Source organism: Numida meleagris, chromosome 22, assembly GCF_002078875.1.
Source record: "Numida meleagris isolate 19003 breed g44 Domestic line chromosome 22, NumMel1.0, whole genome shotgun sequence".
NCBI classification, from domain to species: Eukaryota; Metazoa; Chordata; class Aves; order Galliformes; family Numididae; genus Numida; species Numida meleagris.
This window is the reverse complement of record NC_034430.1, coordinates 1,195,749-1,202,485: the sequence shown is the minus strand read 5'-3', so window position 1 is coordinate 1,202,485 and position 6,737 is coordinate 1,195,749.

Here is a 6,737-nt window from a genome sequence, read left to right as displayed (position 1 = left end):
TCCCTCCTTCCCCCCTCCCTCCTGGGAGCAGCGGTGCGGATTTTCAGCGCTTCATTACCGAGCGCGGCGCCGTCCGAGGGGGTCCCGGCTAATGGGCCCTGCGCTAATTAGCTCGGCAGCCTCCCCGAGCCGGGCAGCGCGCGGTGGGGGTCGGAGGGGCGGCCCGAGGGCTCCGCCTTCCCGCGGGGCATCGGGGTGGGATCCGAACGGGACGTCCCGTCCGTAGGGATGCTGCAGCCGGGCCCCCGGGAGTGCCCGCACCTCCCCTAGGGTGCTTGGTTCTACAAGGCTCTGCTTGGGGGGAACGCTGGGGAAACTGAGGCAGCAGCACCTGGTGGGGCAGGGGTGCTCCGGTGGGGCAGGGATGTTTCTATGGGGCAGGGATGCTCCGATGTGATAGGGATGCTCCGATGGAGCAAGGACGCTCCCATGAAATAGGGATGTTCCTATGAGGCGCAGATGCTGTGATGGGGCAGGGATGTTCCTATGGGGCAGGGATGTACCTACGGGGTAGAGATGCTGTGGTGGAGCAGGGATGCTCCTATGGGGCAGGGATGCTCTGATAAGGATAGAGATGTTTCTGTGGGTCAGGGATGCTCCTATGGGGTTGGGATGTACCTATGGGGTAGGGATGCTGTGGTGGAGCAGGGATGCTCCTATGGGGCAGGGATGTACCTATGGGGTAGGGACGCTCCTCTGGAGCAGGGATGCTCCTATGGGGCAGGGATGTACCTATGGGGTAGGGATGCTGTGGTGGAGCGTGGATGCTCTGATAAGGATAGAGATGTTTCTGTGGGTCAGGGATGCTCCTATGGGGTTGGGATGCCGTGATGGGGCAGGGATGCACCTATGGGATAGGGACGCTCCTCTGGGGCAGGGATGCTCCTATGGGGTAGGACTGCTGTGATGGGGCAGGGATGCTCTTATGGGGCAGGGATGTTCCTATGGGGCAGGGATGCTCTGGCCCCACACGGTCCCCCCGTGCCGCACTGTGTGCACACAGCCGGAGCTGCTGCTCCCGACGCAGGGCAGCCGGCGCCCGTGACTGACAGTTCTGCTTAATTAGGGAGTTGTTATTTTATCAATTCCGAAGCGCTTGAAGTTTTCTGCTCCAGCTCACGCTCCGCACTTGTTAATGGGAAACCAACACCCTGCGTCAGCGGCAGCGCCGCGCCTGCGGCGTGAAGCCTCAGGTTTGACATCTGAAATCCTCTTGGCAGCCGCCGGGAGCCCGGCTCAGCCTCGCTGTCCCACCCGACCCGTGGGGCTGCAGTGCCACGCCGGGGGTCCCATCCCTGCCCCCCCCTTTCCCCGGTGACACAGCCGCGTGTCACAGTGTGCGCTGCTCCGACTGTTCCAGGCACCGCGCTGCAGGGCGACCGCTGCGTGTGTGTGCACGGAGTGGTTCACCTTGCACATGCTGCTTTGCACAGCCTTGCGTGTGCGTGCACCGAGCAGCTTGGCTTGTGCTCCTTCCTTTGCACTCCTGCACACGTGCGTGCACTGAGCGGCTCACCTTGCACACACCGCTTTGCACGCCCCTGCATGTGCATGCACGGAGCGGCTTGGCTTGCACACCCTCCTTGCCATGCGAGCATGTGTGCGTGCACCAAGCAGCTCGGCTCACGCACGCTGCTTTGCACACCCACACGTGTGCACGCACGGAGCAACTTCCTTTGCACGCGCCGCTTTGCACATCCGCTCGCACATGCACGCAGCTGCTCGCCTTGCACGGGGCTGCCCGCGTGCGCTCCCACGTGCATTCACGCCCCTGCACTGCACACGGGCACGCGTCGTGCGAGCGAGGGCAGCATGGGGATGGAGCTGAGGGGGGATGGGGGGCACCTCAGTGTGCTGTGAGGGAAGGGAAGGGAAGGGAAGGGAAGGGAAGGGAAGGGAAGGGGAAGGAAAGCCGTCCTCTGCTCCCAAATAGCAAGCACTGTGCTGCACGCCCTGAAGCCCAAACCATGCACCCTGCACCTCAAACTCTGCACCTTGTGCCCCAAGCCCTGCTCTCTGCATCCCAAATTCTGCATCCCAAGCTCTGCTCCCTGCATCCCAAACCTTGCGCTGTGCATCTCAAACCCTGCACCCAAATTCTGCACCCTACACCCCAAACACCACACCCTGCATCCCAGACCCCAAATCTGTACCCTATACTCCAAACCCTGCACTCTGCACCCCAAACTCTGCATCCCAAGCCCTACGCTCTGTGCCCCAAACTCTGCACCTCACACCCTGAACCCTACACCCTGCACCCCAACCTTTGCACCCCGCACCCTGCCTGCTTCATCCTGTGTCGTGCCCCACACATCCTGCGCCCTGCACCCCGAATGCTGCTGGGGCTTTGGGGGATGTTGATGTGGGTCTGGGTGATGTTGCTATGGGGACAGGAGGTGTTGGTGCGAGGCTGGGTGATGTCAGTATGGGGCTGGGGTCTTGAGATGTGGAGTCGGGGGATTTGGATATAGGGTTAGGGGGCTGGAGGATGTGGGGCTGGGAGCTGTCCATATGGGGCTGTGATCTTGGGAAGGAGTGAGGCTGCAGGATGTGGGTGTGGGGCTGGGGGAGGTGGGTGCGCCCCGATGCTGGGAGCTGCCGGGGGTTGGATGGGATGCGGCCGGTGCGTGGCTTCGGGCTAAGAGCTGCTCAGCCCCATGGTCCTGCAGTGCTGCACCCATCCCCGTGGCCATGGGCTGAGCCGAGTGTGCGGGGAGCCCCTGCCTGGGGAGGTTGTGGGGCTGTGGGGCTGTGGGGCTGTGGTGGTGCTGTCCGGATGTAGGGTGAGCTGAGATGGGGTCGTTCTGGTGCACACTCCAATTTTAATGCCATGGGGCTGCAGTGCCGGAGCTGGGCGGCTTCTGGGACGTGTGCTCCCTGCTGTGGGATGGGGCTGCGGGTGGTCCCAAGGACACAGGGCAGGATGGGGCTGCGGGCAGTGGGGGGCACGGTGCTGCCTGCCCCATGGAGTCGGTCCGGTGCACTTTGGGGCTGGTCTGTAGGATCTGGGGTCTGGCTGATGGGCTTTGGGGTCTGGCCCATGGATGAGCTTTGGAGTTTGGCCCGTGGGCTTTGGGGTCTGGCTGATGGGTTTTGGGGTCTGATCCATGAATTTTGGGGATCGTCCCATCCATTTTGGGGTCTGGCTGATGGTTTTTAGGGCCTGCCCACTGGTCTTCTTTGGGGTCTGGGCCGTGGATACACTTTGGGGTCTGTCCCGTGGTCGCTGGGGTCAGGTCTATGGATGGACTTCGGGGTCCAGGGCCCGGTCTGTGGGGTGTGGGGCGGCGTTTGGGGCCGGAGGTGCACAGAGAGGCGGTGAACAAAGGCCCCATTGAGGAGCAGCGCGGCGCCGGGAGCGGAGCAGGAGCCCGGCCAGGAAAAACAGGGCCGGGAGCGGGAGCACAGCGTGTCCCTGGCGGCGGCCTCGGCCCTCGGTACATTCTGTAGCGGAGGAACCTGGCGCGGGATGCGCTGCCTCGCCGCCAGCCCCACGCGCCTGACCCCGCGCCGTGGGTAACTGCTGCTAAATGAGCCCCGTGCTATGGGGCCGGACCCCGCGCCCACCCGCGCTGTGGGGCCGGGGGGCTCCCGCCTGTGGGTCACGGTGCGTGGGGGAGGAGAGGAGAGGAGAGGGCCGGCAGCCAGCGGGTGGGCACCGTGCCCAGCCAGCCGGGGATGCTTTGCAGGCGGCAGCAGCGTCTGATTCAATTACCGCGCGGTGTCACGCAGCCGGGGGGCGGCGGGGGCCCCACGGGGACGCGGCGCGACTGAAGGGCTGCCAGGTGCCCCCGAGACGGGGTCACGACGTGGGGCTGGGTCCCCCCGGGGCTAGGTCCCCCCCCTCCCCCCGCTGCCTCCACGCCAATTGCCCCCTGCAGCAATGGGGGCTTCTGGCCCCTGCGCCCACCCTCCATCCCACCGTGCTGCCCCACGCCCTATTGCTGTCCCCGTGCCCTCACCCCAAACACATCCCCCAGTCCTCACTGCCTGCCCAGCCAGGAGCAACCCCTCCCCCCACCCCCTCCGGTCCCCGTTGGGTGCCCCATTGCAGCCCCCAGGGGGTAGCCCCATGTTCAGTTTGGGGGGCACACTTTGCCCTAAGGGGTGGCATGTCCCCAGCTGGGAAAGTTTGGGGTGCATGGGGAAATCTTGGGGTGTGCCCAGTGCTCCCATGCCCTGGGCTCAGCCCCACTGTGGGCACATGGTGCTGGGGGGCTGGGGGCTGGGGGCCCCTCGCTGTCTCCCTGTACCTGCAGGTTGTCACCGGCCCCACTGTGCCCTTGGGGTCTGGCTGGTGGATTTTTGGGTCTGGTCCATGAACTTTTGGGTCAGATCCATGGGCTTTGGGGTCTGACTGATGGACTTTGGGGTCTGGCCCATGGTTTGGCGTTGGGGTCAGGCTGTTTGGTTGGTCCCGGTGCTCCCAAGCCCTGGGCTCAGCCCCACTGCAGGGTGTGTGGTACTGGGGGGCTGCGGGCTGGGGTCTCCCCCACATCCCCATACCTGCAGGATGTCACCGGCCCACGTTCCCTTGGCAACGGCGATGGCATCCCAACACCTCGCACACATCCCTCGCTGTTGCCCGGGTAACCCGGTGTCTGCGGGGTGGGCAGGTACAGGGGTCCCAGTGGCTCCAGAGTGGGGTGGGGGGGCGGGGACTGGGGCTGAGCAGGGGGGCTGAGCAGGGGGCAGCCCCGGGGTGGCTTTGTCTGCACCTCAGGGTGGAGCATTGCTTTCCCAGACCCCTGCGGCCTCGTGTGTGGTCACCTGGTGGCTTGGAGGAGCCCACCCGTGCCCCGTCCAGCTGAGCCTCCACTGCCATCCCCGCGTGGGTTCACCTGGCAGCCAGAGCAGCCGTGGCTGCGGGAGGGGTTTGCAGCGTGTGTGTGTGTGGGCGTGCATGGATGTGCATGGGTGTGCATGGCTCTGGGTGTGTGTGCATGCGTGGCTGTGTGCATGGGGGTGGGTGTGCATGTGGGAGTGCATGGGTGCATGCATGAATGTGTGTGTGCATGGGTGTGGATGTGTGGGTGTGCACGTGTGTATGCATGGGTGTGCATGGCTGTGGGTGGGTGTGCGTGCATGGCTGTGTGCATAGGTGTGTGTGGGTGTGCATGGGTGTGCACGTGTATGCATGGCTGTGCATGGGTGCAAGGGTATGTATGCAAGGGTGTGCATGATGGTGGGTGTGTTTGCATGGGTGTTTCCATGGGTGTGCATGGGATTGTGTGTGCATAGGTGTGCATGAGTGTGCATGCAGGTGTACATATGTGTGTGTATGCACGGGTGTGCATGGATGTGCGTGTTTGTGCATGATTGTGTGCATAGGTGTGTGCAAGCATGCAAGTTTGTGTATGCATGGGCATGTGCATGTGCGTGTGCACGGGTGTGTGTGGGTGTGCATGGATGTGCACGAGTGTGCATGGGTGTGCATGCATGTGTGTGTGCACGGGTATGAGTGAGTGTGCATGCGTGGCTGTGTGTATGTGCGTATGCAAGGGTGTGCATGACTGTGGGTGTGCATGCATGGGTGTGTGCATGGGTGTGTGTGTGTAGGTGTGCGTGGGTGTGCATGCATGTGTGCATGCATGGGTGTGCATGGATGTGAGTGTGTGCATGAGTGGGTGTGGGGGTGCCTGCTTGTGAGTGCGCATGGGTGCTCATGTTTGTGCACATAGGTGTGCATGCACGGGTGTGCGTGGGTGTGCACACGCGCGTGCATGGCTTCCAGGTGCTCCCGGAGCCGCAGGAGCTCACTGTCACTGCAGCAGCAGCACCCGGTGCCCGCTGTGACACCGCTCTGCTCGTGTGACACCGCCGTCCCTCGGGTCCCCGCGGTGACAGCTCAGTGCCCGCTCGCGTTGTACTGCCTGGGTGCCTGTCCCGGGTGGTGACGCGTGGGTGGCTTTGTGCCACCCGCATCCCGTGGAGATCTCGTGGATCTCTGTGCATTTTTGTAGGGGTTTTTCTCGGTGTTTTGGGTGGATGTTTCCGTGCCACAGTGCGTGGGGACGTGGGAATGGAAGTGGGAGGGACACTGGGGTTGGGGCAGGGGGATGTAAGGGTTGGAGTAAGGAATGTCATTGGGGATGGAACAGGGGGATAATGGGGAGCAGGGAAGGATGTTGGGGTTGGGGCAGGGGGACACTGGGGAGTAGGGGGACATCGGGGTTGGGGCAAGGAAGGTCATTGGGGTTGGAACAGGGGAACACTGGGTTGGAGCAGGGGGATAATGGGGAGCAGTGAGGACACTGGGGTTGGGGCAGGGAGGAACATTGACCTGGAGCTGAGGGACACTGAGGAGCAGGGAAGGACATCGGGGTTGGAGCAAGGAAGCTCACTGGAGGGGGAGGGCACGGAGTGGAGCATGGGGACGCTGTCATTGCAGCAGGCAGGGCGTCACATTGGAGCGGAGTTTGGGGTTTCTGCTTTGGGGCAGGGTCGGGCAGGAAGGCAGCACTCGGCTGGGACCCCGAGCTGGGCTGGGGTGGGGGTTTGCAGCGCTGTGCCCTGCAGCCGCGTCCCGGTCCGTGCAGGGGGAGGCGGGCGGGGAGAGGCTGCGGGAGGAACGCGGTGTGGAGGAAATTGAACCCAGGGGAAAAAACACTGTAATTTCATGCAAAAATTACACGGCGGCTCTGTGTGATTTACTGCAGCTATTTCGGTGGGCAGCTCTGGGGTGTAATTAGAGCATTACGGATAAGTGGCTGATGGCGGGGCGGGGGGGGGGGGGG